Genomic DNA, 25,359 nt, shown 5'->3' with positions numbered 1-25,359 from the left:
CTGATATTGTTGGGGGGAGCTGCCTAATATTGTGGGGGGAGCTGCCTACAAATGTGGGGGAGCTGCCTAATATTGTTGGGGGGAGCTGCCTAATATTGTTGGGGGGAGCTGCCTAATATTGTTGGGGGGAGCTGCCTAATATTGTTGGGGGGAGCTGCCTAATATTGTGGGGGGGGGGAGCTGCCTAATATTGTTGGGGGGAGCTGCCTAATATTGTGGGGAACCTGCCTACTATTGTGGGGGAAATGCTGACCTAATTTGGGAACTGCCTACTATTGTGGGGAACCTGCCTACTATTGTGGGGGAAATGCTGACCTAATTTGGGAACCTGCCTACTGTTGTGGGGGAGCTGCCTACTATTGTGGGGGAGCTGCCTACTATTGTGGGGGAGCTGCCTACTATTGTGGGGGAACTCCCGACCTAATGTGGGGGAGCTGGCAATCTAATGTGGGGGAATCTAATCTAATGAGCGGAGCGCTGCATTTTACCAGAAGACGGGGAGAAGTCATTTTCGGTATCGGTATCGGCCGGACATTTTTTTTTATTTCGGTTTCGTTTCGGTTCTGAAATTTCCATTTCGGTGCACCTCTACTCCAAACTGTTCCCCTCTAAATCTTCCAAAACTACAAATCCCAAAACGGCTGTCTGGGCATGCTGGGAGTTGTAGTTTTGCAACATCTGGAGGGCTACAGCTTAGAGACCACTGTAAACTGTGGCCCTCCACTGTGAGGACAAATGATAGACCACGACCAAGGACATCCAGCTGTGCATCCGTCAACGGGCATCCCGATAAATTGACCACCTGTAATGAGTTCTTGAATGTCAGTGATAATACTATTTTGTACCTATTGGTAGGGGTCCCGATTGGTCTCTCGATTGGCATCCCCTTAAAAAAACGTAGAGACCTAGTGACCTGCCATAAACAATACGCAACCTCCTTCTGGGAGATATAGGATTTTTAGAGCTACCTGAAACACGGTATAGTTCTGAGGGGCCTCAGGATCCCTGTTCTCCCAGAAGTAAAGCTCAGAACTGAGGCAAACAATACCTCACTGAAATTCACACAGATTCTTCTGTATGAAGAAAAAAGAAATTTAGCACTAGCAGAAGGAAAACTTAAGGAACAAAAGGAGATAGTCCTTCAATTTAAGGACGATCCTGATTTTGTGAACAAAGAAACTCAGGTACAAACCACAATTGAAAGATTTCAGTACCAGCTTAAGGAGCGCAAACACTCCAAATTCATTTGTGATCTCCAAGATTTTAGGGAAAATAGGGCTTATACTGTAATAAACAGATCACCTGCAACCCGAGAGACAGAAACGGAAATATCTTCATCAGACACAGAACCTGGTGACAGTGACAGATTAGGCACACAAGGGAGTAGAGGCAGAGGGAATTATCGTAATCAGAGAGGTCGAGGCCCTATTAGAAACCAGGGAACAAATAGAAAACAATATAATTCAGAATGGATTGGAGAAGGTCCATCTGCCTCTTCCTCTGTTTTTTTGGGGAATGACAACCGAAAGACAAATAGGGACCCCTATCAATTAAGAACAAAATAGGAAAATCACTGAAAACAATTACAGGTGGTCAATTTATATGGATGCCCGTTGACGGATGCACAGCTGGATGTCCTTGGTCATGGTCTATCATTTGTCCCCACAAATGGGCTTTGACCCTTTCAACTGGGCCAAAGACCTCCACCTGTTCATCCGGAAATTTAAGTGGCATAAATTTCACAAAATACGTGAAAGAAAAGAGTGCCATGAATTGGGTGTCGACATGAGTGAACTCCCAGTGATAAGAGACCTGGCTTCTCTCATAGATGAAAATGACAGATCTAGAACAGAGGGCCCTTTCACAACTTGTAAACAAAAAAACTAAAAGTTCCCTCCAACTGGAGAAACATCATGCATAGATGTCCTTTTTACATAGTTACATAGTTACATAGTTACATAGTTAGTATGGTTGAAAAAAGACATACGTCCATCAAGTCCAACCAGGGGATTGAAGGGAAGGATGTAAGGGGATAAGGGAAAGGGATGTAGTTTTATAATTCTGCATAAGCTTTAATGTTATTTTGTTCCAGGAATGTATCTAACCCTGTTTTAAAGCTGTTAATTGTTCCTGCTGTGACCAGTTCCTGAGGTAGACCGTTCCATAAATTCACAGTCCTCACGGTAAAGAAGGCGTGCCGCCCCTTTAGACTAAACCTTTTCTTCTCCAGACGGAGGGAGTGCCCCCTCGTCCTTTGGGGGGGTTTAACCTGGAACAGTTTTTCTCCATATTTTTTGTATGGGCCATTAATATACTTATATACGTTTATCATATCCCCCCTTAAACGTCTCTTCTCAAGACTAAACAATTGTAACTCCTTTAATCGCTCCTCATAGCTAAGATGTTCCATGCTCCATATTAGTTTGGTCGCGCGTCTCTGCACCCTTTCCAACTCTGCAGTGTCCCTTTTATGAACAGGCGACCAAAACTGAACAGCATATTCCAGGTGAGGCCGTACCAATGCTTTATAAAGGGGGAGTATTATGTCCCTGTCCCTTGAGTCCATGCCTCTTTTGATACATGACAATATCCTGCTGGCTTTGGAAGCAGCAGCCTGACATTGCATGCTATTCTGTAGTCTGTGATCTACAAGTACACCCAGATCCTTCTCTACCAGTGACTCTGCCAGTTTAATCCCCCCTAAGACATACGACGCATGCAGGTTATTAGTACCCAGATGCATAACTTTACATTTATCCACATTGAACCTCATTTGCCAAGTGGATGCCCAGACACTTAGTCTATCCAAGTCATCTTGTAACTTATGCACATCCTCTATAGACTGTACCGTGCTACAAAGCTTGGTGTCATCTGCAAAGATAGAAACAGAGCTGTTAATACCATCCTCTATATCATTGATAAATAAATTAAACAGCAGCGGGCCCAGTACTGAACCTTGGGGTACACCACTAATAACCGGGGACCAATCAGAGTACGAATCATTTACCACCACTCTCTGGGTACGATCCATGAGCCAGTGTTCAATCCAGTTACAAACTAAAGTTTCCAAGCCCAAGGACCTTAACTTACCTGTCAGACGTCTGTGAGGGACAGTATCAAACGCTTTGGCAAAATCCAGAAACACTATATCCACAGCCATTCCTCTGTCAAGGCTTCTACTCACCTCTTCATAAAAGCAAATTAGATTGGTTTGACAACTTCTATCCTTAGTAAACCCATGCTGGCTATCACTTATAATACTATTATCCCCTATGTATTCCTGTATGTAATCCCTTATAAGTCCTTCAAACAATTTACCCACAATGCACGTTAGACTTACCGGTCTATAATTGCCTGGCGAAGACCTAGAGCCCTTCTTGAAGATTGGTACCACATTAGCCTTGCGCCAGTCCCTTGGCACAATACCAGACACCAGAGAATCTCTAAATATCATGAACAAGGGTACAGATATTACTGGACTTACCTCTCTAAGAACTCTTGGGTGTAGTCCATCCGGCCCTGGAGATTTGCTTACATTTACTTTACTTAACTTACCTTGTACCATCTCTACATTAAGCCAGTTCAGTACATTATATGATGTGTTACCAGCACTGACCTGGCCAATGTCAGCTCCTTCTTCCATAGTATATACAGAACTAAAGAACCCATTCAGTAGCTCCGCCTTCTCTTGATCGCCCGTGACAACCTCCCCATTATCATTATTAAGGGGTCCTACATGCTCTGTCCTTGGTTTTTTTGTATTTATATATCTAAAAAAATATTTAGGATTAGTTTTGCTTTCTTCGGCCACCTGTCTCTCATTTTGAATTTTTGCTGTTTTTATTACATTTTTACAGATTTTATTAAGCTCCTTGTACTGTTTAAATGTTATAGCTGACCCATCAGATTTGTATTTTTTGAAGGCTATTTTTTTGTTGTTTATTGCTCTTTTAACCTCATTTGTCAGCCATGTAGGATTTAGTTTTAATCGTTTATATTTGTTCCCCTTTGGTATATATTTAGCTGTATAGTTATTTAGAGTTGATTTAAAGATGTCCCATTTACCTTCTGTATCAGTATTTGAGAACACCTCCCCCCAGTCTATGTCCTGTAGTGCAGCCCTCAGCCCAGGGAAGTTTGCCTTTTTAAAGTTATATGTTTTTGCTTTCCCCGTCTGTCTTTGTTTTCTACATTTTAAGTCAAAAGTAACTATATTGTGGTCGCTATTACCAAGGTTTTCCCGCACAGTTACATTACCAACCAGCTCTGCGTTGTTGGAAATGATCAGATCCAACAAGGCATCACTTCTTGTTGGGTCCTCCACAAACTGGCCCATAAAATTATCCTGCAATAAATTTAGGAATTTTCTCCCCTTTGTAGTTTTAGCCAACCCCGGACCCCAATCTATATCTGGATAGTTAAAATCTCCCATTATTACCACTGTACCTGCCCGGGCGGCCCTCTCTATTTGTTTATACAGCCGACCTTCTATCTCTTCAGTGATATTAGGGGGTCTGTAGATTACACCAAATATTATTTTTTCAGTATTTCCCTCCTTTTGTAATTCTACCCACAATGATTCCACATCCTCAGAATCATCACACACTATGGCATCGTTCACATTGACTTTCATACCACTTCTTACATACAGACAGACTCCACCACCTTTTCTGTTCATTCTATCCTTGCGAAACAATGTAAACCCCTGCAGATTGACAGCCCAGTCATGCGAGGAGTCCAGCCATGTCTCAGTGACCCCAACTATATCAATGTGTTCCTCCAGTATCAAGGCCTCAAGCTCCCCCATTTTATTTGCTAGGCTTCTGGCATTTGTGAACATACACTTTACATTTCCATTAAGTTTTACACATGTAGTCTCACTAATGGGATTTTCAGAGTTATTGGGGTTAATGTCATTTTTTGAGTTATAAGGGCTAATTGTACTATTTAAGTTATTGGGGCTAATGGGATTTTTTGAGTTATTGGGTCTAACGTTATTATTTAAGTTATTGGGGCTAATGGGATTTTTTGCGTTATTGCGTCTAACGTTGTTATTTAAGTTATTGGGGCTAACGGTATTTTTTGAGTTAATGGGGCTTATTGTAGTTATTGAGTTATTGGGGCTAATGGAATTTTTTGAATTATTGGGATTACAATTTTTCGGGCTACATTTATTTTTACAGCTGGTTTGTAACGCATGAATCTCCTTATCCACTGCTCTTAACCTCCCCCCACAGGACTCCTCTCCACCCGCCATTATGTCCTGACCCCTCTCTAACCTATCCATCCCACTGTCTGCTTTCTTTGCTTTATTATCCTCCCCCCACTCACCTAGTTTAAATACTCAGCCACCCCTTCCAGGATTCTCTCTTTTTGAAACTATTATTGTGTGATATTAGCTCTCTCTCCCCTCTTTGTCACAGATAAGAACCAACATCACAGGTGAAGAAAGAAGGGCTTTAAAACAATTACAGGCCAACTCCAACCCTGTTAAGGCTGCGGACAAGGGGGGGGGGGGGGGGAATTTAGTTGTGATTTTATTCTCACTTCCTTCTTAAACTAGGGATACTAAAGACCTCCTTAAAAAAGCTAGAAGGTCTAATTGTGGATAAGGATACACTCCTCGCAAGCATAGACGTCAAGTCATTATATTCATCTATCCCACACGAGGTAGGATTAAAAGCAGTGGCATATTTTCTATCATTTAGATGGATTCACATGCAGCCCCATGACACCTTAGAGCTGAAAATATTGGAGTTCATAGTTATTTTTTGTTCAACGGCAGGCAAAATCTTCCACCAGCTTAGGGGTACAGCAATGGGGAGCCCTTGTGCTTCCACATATGTTAATTTAACCCTAGGCTGGTGGGAGGTGATTACCGCTTTTGCCAACCATAGAGAACATTTCAGTGAACATGCACTTTTATGGGCACGATTCATTGATGATATTATGATCTTGTGGCAGGGCTCGGTTTCTTTATTTGAGGATTTTTTTTAATCCATGAATGTGAACAACATTGGTCTATTTTTTTACTTTTGAGACTCATGTACTGATTATAGATATATTCATATTTTTGATTTATTCACAAAAACATTATACTATTTATTGTTTTATTCATATAAATTGTCTGTATATCCATATTTCATATACACTAGAGCTGTACTCTAGAAAAACTGTAGAGCAATGTGCCCCACTAACAACCACTGTTTGAACCAAGTAACAACCAGGTTTGCAGTGTGTGTATGTTTATCAAGTCTCCCTGGAGTCTTTGTAACACCATTTACACTGACATCCACCCAGTGCTGAGACCACAAGCAGAAAGTTATGATCTAAACCAGCAAACACACATACATCTACTATCCCAATAAACACTGTTATACATGTAGCAAATTAATGCAACACTCGCATACTTTTATTTATACATATTTTACATATATATTTTAAACAAATACAGATACACATACCTTTTACTCTCAAATTTACTATTTCTTTTAACTATTTTAGATCACATACACATTTGTCTTACCCCACATTGTACATCCATTGTACTTCTTTCTACTCTCTACCCTGTCTCTTTATTATACCCTCGATTTTACTATCTTTCAGTATTGTACTCTTTGGACCTGAGGAAGGCAGCTTAAGTGTGCCGAAACACGTTGTCCACTCTTTTTGCAAAATAAACTAGTTTAAACCTGTGCTGGCTTGAGTCTCACCGTCCTTTCGAACACGAACACAAACAGCAGCGCCTCCATTAGAAACCGGTCCTTTTTCGTAGCTTCCAGCTACCTATCCCGTATCAGACAGGAGGGAGCACAGAGGAGTCCTATCAGACAGGAGAGAGCACAGAGGAGTACTATCAGACAGAAGAGAACACAGAGGAGTCCTATCAGACAGGAGAGAGCACAGAGGAGTCCTATTAGACAGGAGAGAGCACAGAGGAGTACTATCAGACAGGAGAGAGCCCAAAGGAGTGCTAGCCCACCTTCAACTTACTCGACTTTGTCCCTGCCTGTGCTTCAGCTTGGACAAAGCCATGATTTTATAAGCTATGATTTCTATAAAAAGTAAATACAATTTTCTTATGAAGTACATTAGAAAGGTTAATGTTTTGCCAAGATGTACAATATATAAAACGTTTTTGTATCTGACAGTGTCCATTTAACCTGTCATCAGCTTTATGCTGGCCAAACCATGGGCAGCATAAAACTGGTGCAAGCATCGCAATCTCAGCACACAATGAATTGCTCTGTGGTGTGTAGGGAGAACCAGCTGAGAGGGAAGTAGCTTACCAGAAGGACTAGTTACCCGAATCCAGATGGCATTTTTAAACTGAAAATCTCAAAGTAATTCTTGGTATGCCAGGATCAAGATACTTACACCGGTTTTATGCTGCCTGCGGTTTAGGCAGCATAAAACTTAGGACAGGTTCTCTTTAAAGTATCTATTTTGAATTGTTTTCCTTTGGGTACTCATATCAGTGTTTTAGCGCTCTATAAATAATGTAAATAAATACTTTGAATGGGATGGTATAGGAGGAGAATTATTATTGTAAATTGTTTTTTCACATGAATTAACATAAGGTGAGCTGCAATTGCTTAAAATATCAGGTCTCTCACATCTTGAAATTCCTACCCTGAACCACTTTATTCTGTCAACATCAAACTGTCAATCTATACTAGAATGACATGTTGTTTTGTATTGAGGATTTATACAATACTTCAAGCAGGCTAAAGGAAGCTTAACATTTGGGTAAAAAACTACTGCATTCAGTCTTTACAAGACCACAGGATTTTACATATTATCTTCAGTCCAATCTGAAAATAGCCATGGTAACCCTGGTGTTCTGACACTTTTCTTGCCATTACATTGCTTTCACATGGTTGGGATAAAATGTACCACTGTAAGCAAAGTAATGGGAGCTGACAGCTAAAATATAAAGGAAAGCATGCTTATTTTCAGATCAGTTTATTCAGCAGTTAGTCAGCTGGAAATGTCTGTGCTGTTAGGTGAGAGAGCGAGACAAGCACTACTGAGCTGCAAAGCAACAGCACAGTCTGTTCCACTCCTAGATACAGGTGCAAGCTGCAATCCAAGTTAACCCATTCTGCTGTAAGGATGAATATAAAAAATAAAAGATTAGTACAAAAACAATTATTGCATGTTTTTTTTATTTTTTATATGCAAGACAGTGAATGGAGGGGTAGTCGGGAATCTCTATATTTCCTTAAGGTACCTGTCACATGCAACTACCAGGAAGAGCAGATCTCATCCAAGGAAAGCTGAATGACATATGAGAAACCAAAACTATTTGAATCCCTAGCAGACCATAGCTGCTGAGGACTATGGTAAAGTCTGTTTTTGGGCATTGCTTTTTATGGAATGAAGGCAGGGCATGTCCTTTCTTTCCTGGTCAGTTCAAGGTTTTCAATCTGGACAAAATCAGCACGGGTGCTGAGGACAGCTTCAAAGGGGTACTCCACCCCTAGACATGTTATCCCCTATGCTTTGGATAACACGGCTATCCCCTATGCTTTGAACATCATGCCCCCTCCTATAGACATGAATGGAGGGGGCGTGGCGTGACGTCATGAATTCCACAGTGCCGGCCCAGAGATAACGGAGGGTTCCAGTGGAAAACAATTTTTTTTTTAAATCACGTGGTGCCAGAAAGTCAAACAGATTTGTAAATTAGTCAAATAGTAGTAAGCCCGAAAAGGAGAGAGCACACAAGAGGCAACTTCACCTTAAATAATCTGCAGCGCAGTCTCGGCAACCTAGTTCAGTATCTCCTGCGGGGTGCATATACAAGTGTGTTAAGTATCAATAAATAATAAACGAAAGAGCACGTACGTGCACTCACCGCTTGGCGGAGTAGTTGCGTCTTGGGGTCCGGTTCACGAGTTCCTGGGTCTCAGCATCAGCGCAGGTGTATGGCGCTCGGTGTTCCGCACGTGAGTGCGTGCTTCTTCCGGCCTCAAAGTTACGTCATCATATCCAGGTATTTAACAGGATAGAACAGAGTGAGATTACCGAGGTAACAATAAACAAAAAGCAAAAAAGGAACGGGGAGTGAGCTGGATCAAAAAGACCATCATCGCGTGCAGATAAACAAAAAAGAGTAACCGCACAGATATGTGGAGACCTAGAAACAGAGAGGAATAGGAAATGATAAAGCGAAAACCAGAATAAAAAAAGAACAGAAAGTGCATGCAAAGAAATAATGCTAGAACAGAATTAAAGAAAAAAGAAATTTGAAAAATATATGCTATGGAGACGAATGTAGAACTAAATCAAGAACGGAGACATGTCCACTCGTTCATTGATTCCCGCAGGACCCTGACCATTAGTCCTCAGGATCATGCGGGCTTCATGCTGAAAATGCAGATTATGAAAATCGCCTCCTGTGTCAGACATGACAATTTTTAGGAGGCCACCGAATTTGAGGACGTCAACATTATTTCCGTGACATGTCATAAGATGCTCAGCCAGTCTTGGGATCCCTGTGCCTTTTTTCAAAGTATATAGATGTTCTCTAAAGTGTGCAAATAATTGGCGCTTAGTTTTGCCTATATAGAAACAGGAACAAGGGCATTCTATTCCTTCCTATATGAAGGATTCTACCGAGGTCCTTCAATTTGTTCAGAGCCTCCCTTGGTCTAATACCTGCAGTTTAGCTAGCATTGAGGTGGAGAGCCTGTACACCCGCATCCCCATCGATGCAGGTGTACAGGCAGTCCGCTTTTTCTTGCAGCAGACAGATAAGTCTGACGATTTTATTAACTTCGTATGTGATGCAATAAATGTCATCCTCACACAGAACACTTTTCAATATGAGCATTTTGGTACAAACAAAGGATTGGAACTGCTATGGTGACACCTATATCATGCACGTTTGCAAATATCTTCCTTGCAGTTTTTGAGCATCAATATATTTTTTCCACGAATAACTGGTTTTCCAAGTTCATTAAGGCATTTAAACCCTATGTGGACGACATCCCCATAGTGTGGGAAGGACCTGAGGAACTTTTCGACAATTTTGTTGATTATTTAAATTCAACCAATTGCATGAACATGCGGTTCACTACCATTTTCAGCACCAACAATTTTGAGTTTTTGGACATCAATATCATCATCACACCAGATGGACTCCGTAGGGGTTTTTAGAAAAGCAGTCACTAAAAACAATATTTTACATTTCTCTAGCTCTCACCCAGATCATACCAAATGGGGTATACCTTTGTGCCAGTTTATCAGGCTTCAACGCTTAAATACATATTTACGTCAGGCTGATGAACTGAAGAACAGACTTCTCGATAGAGGTTATCCTCTTTCCTACCTTAAAAGTGCACAGGAAAAAGTAGCAAACATGAATAGACAAGATCTACTTTCTTATAAAAACAAAAAGAAAAAGAAAAAACAGGACCAAAAAGTATTTACTCTTTCATTTAAAAATTCTCCAGTTAATTCCATTATTAATACCACTATACGGAAATACTGGCATTTCCTAGAAAACGACAAAGATATTTGCAGAATAGCAAAAAGACCACCATTAATAACATTTCGAAAAAAAAACTCACTATTTCTGATCACCTTAAACATCTCACTAAGAAACATCAGAGAAAGATCGATGGCCCTACCAACTGGCTGAGTGATACGAGAATGACAGGAAATTTCAAATGTGCCAACTGTAAATATTGCCCCTATAATACATGTACTAAGTTTTGCAATTTAGGAGGTATTTCCCATTCAGTATCCCAACTTATAACATGTAAAAGTACATATGTAGTGTACTACATTGTTTGCCCTTGTTCCCGTTTCTGTATAGGCAAAACTAAGCGCCAATTATGTGCACGCTTTAGAGAACACCTATATACTTTGAAAAAAGGCACAGAATATAATATAAATATAATAAAAAATATACACAGAAAAAAGACTGGCTGAGCATCTTATGACATGTCACGGAAATAATGTTGTCATCCACAAATTCGGTGGCCTCCTAAAAATTGTCATGTCTGACACAGGAGGCGATTTTCATAATCTGTCTTTACAGCATGAAGCCCGCATGATCCTGAGGACTAATGCTCAGGGTCCTGCGGGATTCAATGACCGAGTGGATATGTCTCCGTTCTTGATTTAGTTCTACATTCGTCTCCGTAGCATATATTTTTCAAATTTATTTTTTCTTTAGTTCTGTTCTAGCATTATTTCTTTGCATGCACTTTCTGTTCTTTTTTGTTCTGGTTTTCTCTTTATCACTTTCTATTCCTCTCTGTTTCTAGGTCTCCACATACCTGTGCGGTTACTCCTTTATCTGCATGCGATGATGGTCTTTTTGATCCAGCTCACTCCCTGTCCCTTTTTTTGTTTTTGTTTATTGTTACCATGGTAACCTCACTCTGTTCTATGCCATTAGATAAGCGGGGCGATGACGTGACTTTGAGGCCGGAAAAAGCACGCACTCACCTGCGAAACTGCCAGCGTAGCCTTCGAGCGCCATACATCTGGCTGATGCTGAGACCCAGCAACACGTGAACCTGACCACGAGACGCAGCTATCTCCGACGAGCGGTGAGTGCACGTAAGTGCTCTTTCATTTATTGAATTTGTAAATTACTTCTATTTAAAGGGGTATTCCATGAAAAAACTTTTTTTTTATTTATCAACTAGCTCCAGAAAGTTAAACAGATTTAAAAATTAATTCTATTAAAAAATCTTAATCCTTCCAATAATTATCAGGTGCTGAAGTTGAGTTGTACTTTTCTGCCAGGCAACAATGCTCTCTGTGGACATCTCTGTTTGTCTCGGGAACTGCAAAGAGTAGAAGAGGTTTGCTATGGGGATTTGCTTCTACTCTGGACAGTTTCCGAGACAGGTGTCATCAGAGAGCACTTAGACAGAGAAGAACAACTCAACTTCAGCAGCTCATAAGTACTGAAAGGTTTATGATTTTTTAATAGAAGTCATTTACAAATCTGTTTCACTTTCTGGAGCCAGATGATAAATAAAAAACGTTTTTTTTCCTGGATAACCCCTTTAAGATTAAAAATCTTAATCCTTCATATACTTATCAGCTGCTGTATGCTCCACAGGAAGTTGTATTTCTTTCTGGAGTTCTTTTCTGTCTGACCACAGTGCTCTCTGAGTACAAGCAAATCCCCATAGCAAACCTCTCCTTCTCTGGACAGTTACTGACATGGACAGAGGTGTCAGTAGAGAGCACTGTGGTCAGACAGAAAAGAACTTCCTGTGGAGCATACAGCAGCTGACAAGTAAAAGAAGGATTACGATTTTTAAATAGAAGTAATTTACAAGTCTGTTTCACTTTTTGGCACCAATTGGTTTAAAAAAAGAAAATTAAAAAATTAAAAAAATTATTTATATATATATGTGTGTGTGTGTGTGTGTGTGTTTTCCACTGGAGTACCCCTTTAAATTCTAACAGTTATCCATTGTGATCAGCAGCACATAGAAGCTATTTTTATTGACAGATTACCTTTAAATTGAAGCACATTACTAGTCACTAATGTATATCTGCAATTCGAGGCCTAAGTCCATTTTCTGTTGGCTATTACTAGGACACACCTTCGCAATACTATTAAAGCCATAATATGTGGATCTCAAAGGGTGTTACTGAACTGGACCTGTCCATAACATATTGTAATTATCAGAATTCATCATCAGCTACTGGTACATCCCCAAATACGAATATCAGCTGACTGGGGAAATTCAAGTTCCTAGTAGCTATCTGGCAACTTTGCTGTAGGCTCTACGGAGTGCTTGTTAAAGGGGTACTCCTGTGGAAAACTTTTTATTTTTTTTTAAATCAACTGGTGCCAGAAAGTTAAACAGATTTGTAAATTACTTCTTCCAAAAAATCTTAATCCTTCCAATAAATTTTATGGGCTATATACTTAAGAAGAAATGCTTTTCTTTTTGGATTTCTCTGATGTCACGACCACAGTGCTCTCTGCTGACATCTATACTGTTCATTTTAGGAACTGTCCAGAGCAGCATATGTTTGCTATGGGGATTTCTCCTGTTCTGGACAGTTCCAAAAATGGACAGCAGAGGTCAGTAGAGAACACTGTGGTCGTGACACAGAGAAATCCAAAAAGAAAAGCATTTCTTCTGTAGTATACAGCCCCTAAAAAGTAATGGAAGGATTAAGATTTTTTCATAGAAATAATTTACAACTTTCTGGCACCAGTTGATTTAAAAAAAATAAAAAAAAGTTTTCCATGGGAGAACCCCTTTAATGTCCTCTGAGGGCCACAGCTCATTAACGGGATCAAGGCTCCTTGAGTCCCCAAGTCTGATTTTTAATAACCCGATTTTATAAAGTAAAGGGGTTTGGTTCTGGTGTCTTATTTAGATGTCTAGAGTCTTAATAATTCTGGGCTCTGGTCTGGGTTTTAAATTAGCTAAGGGGTCTGGTCAGGGGACTGAATCGGTTTTGGGATGTAAATCAATGTCTGATTTAATTAGGGGTCTGAGAATGAATTAATTTTATGGTCTAGACCAGTCATAGGCAACATGCGGTACTGCAGATGTTTTGGACTACATCTCCCATGATGCTTTGTCAGCATTTTGGCTGGAAGAGCATCATGGGAGACGTAGTCCAAAACATCTGCAGTGCCGAAGGTTGCCTATGCCTGGTCCAGTGTAATAATTTAGGAGCCTGGTTTGTGGTTGGAAAAAAAAAAAACATTTAAAGGGGTACTCCAGTGGAAAACATTTTTTTTTAAATCAACTGGTACCAGAAAGTTAAACAGATTTGTAAATGACTTCAATTAAAATATATTTACCCTTCCAGTACTTTTTAGCAGTACTTTTTAGCAGCTACAGAGGAAATTCTGTTCTTTTTTTTATTTTCATTTTTGTCTTGTCGACAGTGCTCTCTGCTGACACCTCTGTCCATGTCAGAAACTTTCCAGAGCAGCATAGGTTTGCAATGGGGATTTTCTCCTGCTCTGGACAGTTCCTGATATGGGCATCAGGTGTCAGCAGAGAGCACTGTGGATAAGACAAAAAAATTAATTAAAAAAAGAAAAGAATTTCCTCTGTAGCATACAGCTGCTAAAAAGTCCTGGAAGGGTAAATATTTTTTAATAGAAGTAATTTACAAATCTATTTAACTTTCTGACACCAGTTGATTTAAAAAAAATGTTTTCCACTAGAGTACCCCTTTAAGGCTGCCCTGGGGTTTAATTTTTCTGGTCTGAATTTATGGGTTTGGCCATGGTTCTCAATTAATATATATGTGTTTGCTATGGGGGATAATTATTTTTAACTATGCCCCTGCTTTAAACAGAACCTCTATGTTCAGGCTCCATTATTTTTGCATTATAGTAATTTGCAGCATTGGGCAGCACTCTAGGTACAACAATAGGGACACCGAGGGTATCAGCTGGAATGCTTTTGGTGGTAGCAGCAGGATAGCAGTGTCAAAAGGATGACTCCATCCTTTTAAAGGGGTACTCCCTTGGAAAACTTTTTTTTTAAATCAAAAATCAGGGTTTTTCAGTTCTTGCACTTTCGTTTATTCCTCCTTACCTTTTAAAAATCATAAGCCTTTCAATTTTCGTCCTAAAAATCCATATTATGGCTTATTTTTTGCGTCACCAATTTTACTTTGCAGTGACATTAGTCATTTTACCCAAAAATTCACGGCGAAACGGAAATAAAAATCATTGTGCGACAAAATCGAAGAAAAAACACCATTTTATAAGTTTTGGGGGCTTCCGTTTCTTCGCAGTGCATATTTTGGTAAAAATGACACCTTATCATTATTCTTTAGGTCCATACGGTTAAAATGATACCTTACTTATATAGGTTTGATTTTGTCCTACTTCTGGAAAAAATCATAACTACATGCAGGAAAATTTATACGTTTAAAAATGTCATCTTCTGGCCCCTGTAACTTTTTTATTTTTCCACATACAGGGCTGTATGAGGGCTCATTTTTTGCGCCGTGATATGAAGTTTTCATCTGTAGATTTTTGTTTTGATCGGCCTTTTTGATCACTTTTTATTCATTTTTTTAATGGTATAAAAAGTGATCAAAAATAAGCTTTTTTGGACTTTGGAATTTTTTTGCGCTTACGCCATTGACCGTGCGGTTTAATTAATGATATATTTTTATAGTTCAGACATTTACGCACGTGGCGACACCACATATGTTTATTTTTTTTATATATATATACACTGTTTTATTTTTTTTATGGAAAAGGGGGGTGATTCAAACTTTTATTAGGGAAGGGGTTAAATGACCTTTATTAACAGTTTTTTTTTACTTTTGATCGCCGCGTCTGAAGGGTTAATACAGGGCATCACCGCGATCGGTGATGTCCTGTATTAGCCGCGGGTCCCGGCCGTTGATAGCCGCCGGGACCGAACCGATATGACGCGTGGACACCGCGTGAACCCGCGGCATATCGCGGGAGTCGGCGGAGGACGTAAATATACGTCCTGCGTCGTTAAAGGGGTACTCCCATGGAAAACTTTTTTTTTTTTTTATCAACTGGTGCCAGAAAGTTAAACAGATTTGTAAATTACTTCTATTAAAGGGTACCTCTCATGAAATAAACTTTTGATATATTTTAGATTAATGAATGTTGAATAACTTTCCAATAGCATGTTAATGAAAAATATGCTTCTTTCTATTGTATTTTTCCCGATCAGTCCTGTCAGCAAGCATTTCTGACTCATGCTGGAGTCCTAAACACTCAGAGCTGCCAGCCTGCTTTGTTCACAGCCAAACAGGCTGTGAACAAAGCAGGCTGGCAGCTCTGAGTGTTCTCCTTTGTGAACAAAGCAGACTGGCAGCTCGTAGTGTTTAGGACTCCAGCATGAGTCTGAAATGCTTGCTGCCAGGACTGGTAGGGAGACCCCTAGTGGTCATTTCTTCAAAGTGGAAAATTAAATAGAAAGAAGTATATTTTTTAATAACATGCAATTGTAAAGTTATTCTGCATACATTAATCTATAATATATCAAAAGTTTTTTTGATGAGAGGTACCCTTTAAAAAAAATCTTAATCCTTCCAGTACTTTTAAGGGGCTATATACTAAAGAAGAAATGCTTTTCTTTTTGGATTGCTGACCTCTGCTGTCCATTTTTGGAACTGTCCAGAGCAGAAGAAAATCCCCATAGCAAACATATGCTGCTCTGGACAGTTCCTAAAATGGACAGCAGAGGTCAGCAGAGAGCACAGTGGTCATGACATCAGAGAAATCCAAAAAGAAAAGCATTTTCTCTGTAGTATACAGCCTATAAAATGTATTGGAAGGATTAAGATTTTTTTTTTATAGAAGTCATTTACAAATCTGTTTAACTTTCTGGCACCAGTTGATTAACCCCTTAAGGACTGAGCCCTTTTTCACCTTAAGGACTTGGCCATTTTTTGCAAATCTGACCACTGTCACTTTAAACTTTAATAACTCTGGAATGCTTTTAGTTATCATTCTGATTCTGAGATTGTTTTTTCGTGACATATTCTACTTTAACATAGTGGTAAAATTTTGTGGTAACTTGCATCCTTTCTTGGTGAAAAATCCCCAAATTTGATGAAAAATTTGAAAATTTTGAATTTTTCTAACTTTGAAGCTCTCTGCTTGTAAGGAAAATGGATATTCCAAATAATTTTTTTTTATTCACATATACAATATGTCTACTTTATGGTTGCATCATAAAATTGATGAGTTTTTACTTTTGGAAGACACCAGAGGGCTTCAAAGTTCCGCAGCAATTTTCCAATTTTTCACTAAATTTGAAACTCGCTTTTTTTCAGGGACCAGTTCAGGTTTGAAGTGGATTTGAAGGGTCTAATACCCCATAAATGACCCCATTATAAAAACTGCACCCCCCAAAGTATTTAAAATGACATTCAGTAAGCGTTTTAACCCTTTAGGGGTTTCACAGGAATAGCAGCAAAGTGAAGGAGAAAATTCACAATCTTCATTTTTTATACTCGCATGTTCTTGTAGACCCAATTTTTTTATTTTTGCAAGGGGTAAAAAGGAGAAAATTTTTACTTGTATTTGAAACCCAATTTCTCTCGAGTAAGCACATACCTCATATGTCTATGTTAATTGTTCGGCGGGCGCAGTAGAGGGCTCAGAAGGGAAGGAGCGTCAAATGGTTTTTGGGGGGCATGTCACCTTTAGGAAGCCGCTATGGTGCCAGAACAGCAAAAAAAAACACATGGCATACCATTTTGGAAACTAGACCCCTCGGGGAACGTAACAAGGGGTAATGTGAACCTTAATACCCCACAGATGATTCACGACTTTTGCATATGTAAAAAAAAAAAAATTTTTTACCTAAAATGCTTGGTTTCCCAAAAGTTTAACATTTTAAAAAGGGTAATAGCAGAAAATACCCCCCAAAATTTGAAGCCCAATTTCTCCCGATTCAGAAAACACCCCATATGGGGGTGAAAAGTGCTCTGCTGGCGCACTACAGGTCTCAGAAGAGAAGGAGTCACATTTGGCTTTTTTGAAGGAAATTTTGCTGTTTGTTTGTGCAGGCTGGGAGTTGTAGTTATACAACAGCTGAAGGTACACTTTTCCATAGGAAAAATGTGCTTCCAGCTGTTGCAAAACTATAAGTCCCAGCATGCCCATAAGGGAATGCTGGGAGTTGTGGTGGTCTGCCTCGTGCTGTTGCATAACTACAGCTCTCAGCATGCCCTTTTTGCATGTTGGGAGCTGTTGCTAAGCAACAGCAGGAGGCTGTAACTCACCTCCTGCTGCTGCTCCGTCGCAGGACTGTCCCTCGCCGCCGCCGTCGCTCCTGGGGCCCCGATCCCAACATGGACGCCGGGGATCGGGGTCCCCAGCACCCGGGGTCCTCTTCCTGCACCCGCTCACGTCCTCCGGAAGAGGGGCGGTGCGGGTGTGACACCCGCAGCAGGCGCCCTGATTGGTCGGCCGGTAATCCGGCCGACGAATCAGGGCGATCGTGAGGTGGCACCAGTGCCACCTCACCCCTGCAGGCTCTGGCTGTTCGGGGCCATCAGAGACGGCCCCGATCAGCCAGTAATTCCGGGTCACCGGGTCACTGGAGACCCTATTGACCCGGAATCACCGCAGATCGCTGGACTGAATTGTCCAGCGATCTGCGGCCATCGCCGACATGGGGGGGGGCATAATGACCCCCCTGGGCGATATGCCGGGATGCCTGCTGAACGATTTCAGCAGGCATCCGGCTCCGGTCCCCAACCGGCTAGCGGTGGGGACCGGAATTCCAACGGGCGTATGGATACGCCCTGCATCCTTAAGAGGTTAAAAAGAAAAAGTTTTCCATGGGAGTACCCCTTTAACATTGATATCCTGCTGCTACTGCCAAAATCCTTGTGTTGCTATATAGGCTGGGAATGGCTAAGGTACCAAAGATGTTTGGTCAAAAACCTTAGCGCTTGTCGGGAGAAATTGTCATGGCTGTCTGGCCTGAATGTAGATGAATAGGAAAGTTAAAAAAAACTCCAATCAGGGATAACATCACCCTTGCATCACTTGACTTTATAGTTATAACATTAAGGAAATACTGATACGATTCAAATGACACTAATTGGCACTGGCTAGACTGAGCAATCCAACCTAACACCTATACCCAATGTGCAAAAATGCAAATGGAAGTAGAAAAAATGTGTTGGAGATCAAAAATCTATAGATACTGGAACTATAATTTATTCATTAAATTGCATAAACTAACATACTTAAATAGGTGGTTCACAGGGCCCTTGTGAAACCACCTCATTAAATAAAATAAGCCACAAATAAAATAAATATTGCACTGTATTGGCACCAGAAAAATATTGTATAAAGATACCACCAGCTTATCCACTAATTCAGTAGGAATAGATATGTGAGTCTAATGTTAATAACACTGAGCTGGTTCTGCAGAGATATAGCTGGAATATCTTCTATTGGTATAGTTGCACATTTGGATGCATATTGATATCGTAAGATAAATGTCAAGCTAAAGGGGTATTCCATTTATTTGACTATGCTACAGGGGCTGTATAGTTAGTGTAGTTCATAATAAAGTATTTGTTCCTGTGTGTGACAGTTTTCTCACAATTCTTCTGTGATTTTCACCCCAATATTTATTTTTAACAGCATACAAAATGACTATTGTCTCAGATTTTTCCCAGGTTGCAATGCGGTCGAGACCTGACTCACTAGTCAGCTGATGACAGGGCGCCTGTCTGCTTCAATGGGTGGAGCGATCGCTTGGTGGGAGAGAGATCAATCTGTAACGAATGCAACAGCTGTAGGTATCCTTATTGAAAACCACAGGTCTTTTGAATGGATGCAGCTCATTTATATTTCAATGGGTGGGGTGGCTAATGTGTGGGAGGGAGGAAAATGGAATTATGGGATTTGTAGGCAAAGAGGAAAACTCAAAAAGGAAATACCAGTTCACAAAAAGCTAGCCACAGTGTTATGGTAATCTCACAACATAGCTATTTAGCCCCAAGACAAGCGCAGATCCCTCCTAAGCATGTCCATTCCTGTCTGCCGGGCACATACTACAATCACCTTATGGTGGATAACCCTTTTAAATGTCCTGATTATAAATGTCTATAAATATCACAGATCCAAGCTTAAGCATCTATTCCAGTGAGTATATATACAGTTCGGCATAGATAAATATCCAAGAAAAAAGGATGACATCCAGGGCAATATCTGCCCGATTATTATCCAAGTAAGGAGGATGACATCCGGGGTGATAGCTGCCCGATTTCACTTAGTGGTCCTAATGATATATGCAGCGATATGTAGATTATATCCAACCCACCCTCTGAAGGATCGACAGATCTGGTGCTGCGCACCTCTCACCTTGTGGATGCTCTGGGTTGATGTGAGCGGATACTTGCAGTGCAGGTATGTAGATGCTGGCGGTGCGGTCAGCAGGATTAGCGCTCCCCGTGTGCTTGCGCTCCACGTGCACTTGACAGCTGGAAGAGGAGAAGCGTCAGATCTTCGCTACCAGCGATGGACTAGCATCCTCGTGGATGCCGATGGCGTGCTCGGATCACTCTGATGACAGAGGATAGTTAGGAATGATAGACAGCAGCTCAGCGTAAATAGATACACATAGTGGCAAGATGTTCTCAAGCTATAGGTGGTTATGATATACTGGTATACAGTGCTTTAAACTGAACGCGTTTCACAACCAGCCATAGGTTCCTTCTTCTTGGCTGAAGAAGGAACCTATGGCTGGTTCTGAAACGTGTTCAATTGAATAAATTATGAATAAATTATAGACTTTTGGGCTCCAACACATTTTTTCTAGTTATAACATTACACATGACTGTGTCAGATCAGTAGGTATTTCTAAGTTTTCAGATATATTTTCTTGCATCTTCTGCAACACACTTGTGCATAACTGGTCTCTTACCATTATAGGGTCACTGTATGTTTGTATTACTGATATTACACAATGATTAAAAAGAAAAATGATAACATTTTAATGTATGCTGTGATATGTCAGAATACCAATATTAGAATAACACCTAGAAATAACAAAATGCAAGTAGTTCTCAAGATCTGAATATATGGCAGATATTTTATTAAGATAATTAAAAAATATATATATATATTTGTCAACATTACACAATGCTTCACCCAGCAGTGCCCTTGCTGATAGGAGGCAATCAATATATACAAATAGATAGGAGAAGATAAATGGTATAAAATGCCAAATAATAAAAATGATGAATGATAAAAATAGTGAACAGGTTTAAATGTCCATCCCAAAATTGCCTGCCACGTTTCCCTGATTGAGGTAGTAACAATCTAACAAACTAACAATGGCAAGTCTGCATAATAAGTCTATGAAGAACGTAGGTGGTACAGCGTAACGCTCACCCAATTGGTTCTTCCTGCCAGGTATATGATGTGCAGATTATCAGTGCAGACCTAGTTGTATCATCGTGGATCTCCTGTTTATAAATAGAACCCCATAGAATATGTTAGGCTATACCGCTTGCTGATTTACTGAGGAAGGTCCTTAAAGGGGGATCGAAATGCATCTAAATATCAGCATACTAAGCTTATGCTATATACCATTTGATTTCAAATCCCTGTTCTTGCATTTCCCTGCCACAGGGACAAAACATTTTTTTTATTTCATTTTAAAAAATTCACTGCTACCACAAACCAGCGCCATCTCTAACAACGTAACTGGCATCTCCAATATCACTACAGGCATCTCTGCATACATTCAGGTCTGCACGCTACTAGTGAGTACAAGAACCAGGAGGCACGCACGATCACAGGAGAGGAGCAACATCACCGACATATCATCTTCATTATCGCTCTGTGCCCAGCCCAACGCTTCTGACACTAGGTCTGCACCGGTAACTGTAACATCGCTTGTCTGGCTGCAAGAATCAGGAGATCCACGATGATACAACTAGGTCTGCACCGATAATCTGCACATCACATACCCGTCTGGAAGATCCAAGAGAACGACAATTGGGTGAGCGGTACGTTGTACCACCTACGTTCTTCATAGACTTATTATGCAGACTTGCTATTGTTAGTTTGTTAGATTGTTACTACCTCAATCAGGGAAATGTTGCAGGCAATTTTGGGATGGACATTTAAACCTGTTCACTATTTTTAACATTCAGCATTTTTATTATTCAGCATTTTATACCATTTATCTTATCCTATGTATTTGTATATATTGATTGCCTACTACCAGCAAGGGCCCTGCTGGGGGAAGCATTGTGTAATGTTGACAAATATATCTGTGGTGTGCCATTATAGTGAGTAGTGGCAGGGCCACAGGTGTTGCGGTGAGTGGTGGGATCAGATGTTATTAACCCGGGGGTCGGATGGTATTAACCCCTATGTGTTCGTGACGCCAGTGTGGTTTTCGGGTTCCGGAAGACAACACGACCAGATTCTCCTCTATCCCACGGGCTAGTAGTGAAAAAAGAGTCCACAACCAGTTGAGGGTAAATGGAGGCGTGACCAGTACCCAGAGGACCTTGCAGCTTGCTGGACCAATACTTGTAATTAACTTGACTTGGACTTGTAATTTAGACTTTACTGATTTTAGACTGGACTTGACTATGTGCAGGACTTGATTAATTTCAGTGACAGCAGACATAGACTTGACTTACTGGAGAGTTGTAGCTTTGTGGTACTCCAGATGCTGAACACTTGTCCTGAGGTTCTCTGGTAGCTGCTTCAGCAAAGACTTTGATGGTACAAGAGAGCTAAGAGAGTGAATTAACGATGGTCGCCCCTTTAAATAGTGGGGGGGGGGGGCTGGACTAAAGCCCATTGGTCAAGCTGTGGGTCATAGGCTAAAGCTGGTGCTCTCTGGGAGTACATGTTACAACAAATCATATAACTGCATAATATAACATGTGACAGGCTTACTCAAACAGGTCCTTGGGTCCTCCAAAGGGCCTGTATTCTATCTAGACATAAGGATCCTGTCTATGCTCTTAAGGTAACATACACCACATTTAATAAGTCAGCAAAATAACACAGGGAGTCCCTGCAGGGGAGCCCCCAGGTCACTAAGGGACTCTACCTGACAGGGCCTACAGGTAGTACAGGTCTATGTACCTGTAGTGGGACACCACATATCCTTTTAATTATCTTAATAAAATATTTGCCATATATTCAGATTTTGAGCACTACTTACATTTGTTATTTCTATTTATTATTTTATAGATCGACACCTGTGGTTGGTGTTTTACTATTTGCCCGATCTACACACTGTTATTTTAGTATAAGAGAGCCATCCCATTCTACTTTTTTCCTTCTAGCCAGACTAACACCGCTGAGCTGTATGCATAGTTTTTGTGAAAAGTGTTTATTAGCTGGTACTACAGAGCAAGTGTTCTGCCTAAAGACCTCACTATAAATGTTCTGTTATCCTGGGCTGCCCGCCCTCTGCAGATTGACATCTTTCTGCTTATGCTCAGTACATACGGGGGTGGGTGGTCCCTAGCTCAAGAATATCTGCGCCTACAGGGCGCTAGCTAAGAAATGCTACTTTTGCAAAAACTAAAACCACCAAAGAAAGTAAGAAGACAGCCTCTGAGATATGGTAGCATAAACCTCGTGAAAGAATCCCTTTAAGTATAAAACAATGATACATTTGTTGAAATAAATTATTTATCAAAGTACAAAGCTAATCAAATCAATGTGGAAGAACAACTGTCTCAGAAGCAATATCTAAATGTGTTACATTTTCCCTACTGCAATGAAGGATATCTTATTTTATAAGTACATCTGAGCCGAGAGAGGACTGGACACCTACAGATTAAATACACTTATATTTGAAATCATAATACAGAATAATTAAATTCAGAATATTTTAATCTCAGTAGCAGGACTGCTGGATAGGCAAAGCCATCATGTTGTAATATTGTGACCACAGTAATCACTCTGAGATGTGGCATTAGCGGAATTGCATGTAATCTGTGGGATTCTAGATGTAAACCTCTATCTGCCAGCGAGGTGATATTACAGATCCTCGTGTGTTGTCTTTCTTCATCATCAAATTTAACTTTTTTTTCCTAGGTATACTTATAACTTATTCTTTGTGTTTTCCATATCATTGTTAGTATTCATGCAAATGAATAGACTGAATCCAGTGACATTAGCTATTGTGAGCGAAAAACAAACAAAACATATGTAAAACAACAGAGGATTTTTTATTACAGAAAAGTGATGGCATATCAACAGGAAATGCCATCGATCAGTGCGAGTCCAACTACCAGAAACCCTACAATCCTGAGAATTAACTAGTTAAATGGCCACTATCACCAAAATTATATTTTTAAAAGCAATAGAGCCATAGAAAATAAGTATATCTCTAATACTATTTCATTATTTTCTTCCACAGTTTCATTTAGAAAGCTGCTCCTATAAAAGTGGCCACTAGAGGTCCTCATAAAATGTCCCCCCACCTTTTACTATGGTCTTTCCGACTGTGGCAACAACAGCATCTCAGTCGGAATACAGGAAGTAAGGGGGAGACTTTATAAGCCTGTGTGTGCTCCATGTGGGAGGATCTCTGAACACAGAGAGTAGGCAGTGTGTGAGCTGCTGTGATTGGCTGAGAGGAGGCTACACCCCCTATACAGCTCGAGTGAGAGAAGGACAATGATTCAGTACAGAGCTCTGTCCATAGCATAGAGGAGAAGAAGAAGCAAGTGTGACAGCATGTTCATCCTCATTCAGCAACATTGTACACCAGTAGTAAGAAGATGGGGAGGGGGTTCATAATAATGTGCACCTCAGTAGTAAAAAGATGTCACAAGGAGGAGGTTTGTTAGTGTCTCACCCCAGTAGTAAGGAGATGGCATGTGGAAGGGGTTGTTACTGTGTTATCAGTGTGTGATCACAGCAGAAATTAGATTAAATGAGGAGGAGGTTTGTTACAGTGTGTCGCCCCAGTATTAAGGAGATTACATGAGAAAGGTTTGTTACAGTGTGTCACCCCAGTAGTAAGGAGATTACATGAGAAAGAGGTTTGTTACAGTGTGTCACCCCAGTATTAAAGAAAATCTGTCACCAATGTCACCTGCACTAACCAGTCGGTATCGACAGGTAGTGCAGGGGACACTGATGACAACGATACTTACCTTGTCCTGATCCGTGGTGGGGATCTCTGGTAACCTCCTCCGTTAGCTCCAGCTCCAGGCATCGGCTTGGGGCACGGGCGGAACTTAATGATGCCACCGCTGCTGTTCCCAGGACCTGGGACCCAGCCGAGAGCAGCAGCGGTGATGTCACTAAGCTCCACCCATGCCCCAAGCCGCTGCTGCTCTGTGCTAAGTCCTGGGAACAGCAGCAGTGACGTCATCAACCCCTTAAGGACCGAGGGTTTTTCCATTTTTGCATTTTCGTTTTTTCCTCCTTGCCTTTAAAAAATTATAACTCTTTCAATTTTGCACCTAAAAATCCATATGATGGCTTTTTTTTGCGCCACCAATTCTACTTTGTAATGACATCAGTCATTTTACCCAAAAATCTACGGCGAAACGGAAAAAAAATCATTGTGAGACAAAATGGAAAAAAAAATGCTGTTTTGTAACTTTTGGGGGCTTCCGTTTCTACGTAGTACATTTTTCGGTAAAAATGACACCTTATCTTTATTCTGTAGGTCCATACGATTGAAATGATACCCTACTTATATAGGTTTGATTTTGTCATACTTCTGGAAAAAATCATAACTACATGCAGGAAAATTTATATGTTTAAAATTGTCATCTTCTGACCCCTATAACTTTTTTATTTTTCCGCGTATGGGGCGGTATGAGGGCTAATTTTTTGCGCCATTATCTGAAGTTTTTAGCGGTACCATTTTTGCATTGATA

Source organism: Hyla sarda, chromosome 1 (genome assembly GCF_029499605.1).
Source record: "Hyla sarda isolate aHylSar1 chromosome 1, aHylSar1.hap1, whole genome shotgun sequence".
In the NCBI taxonomy this organism is placed as follows: domain Eukaryota; kingdom Metazoa; phylum Chordata; class Amphibia; order Anura; family Hylidae; genus Hyla; species Hyla sarda.
The sequence above is the reverse complement of the archived record's forward strand: the minus strand, read 5'-3'. Positions refer to the sequence as shown.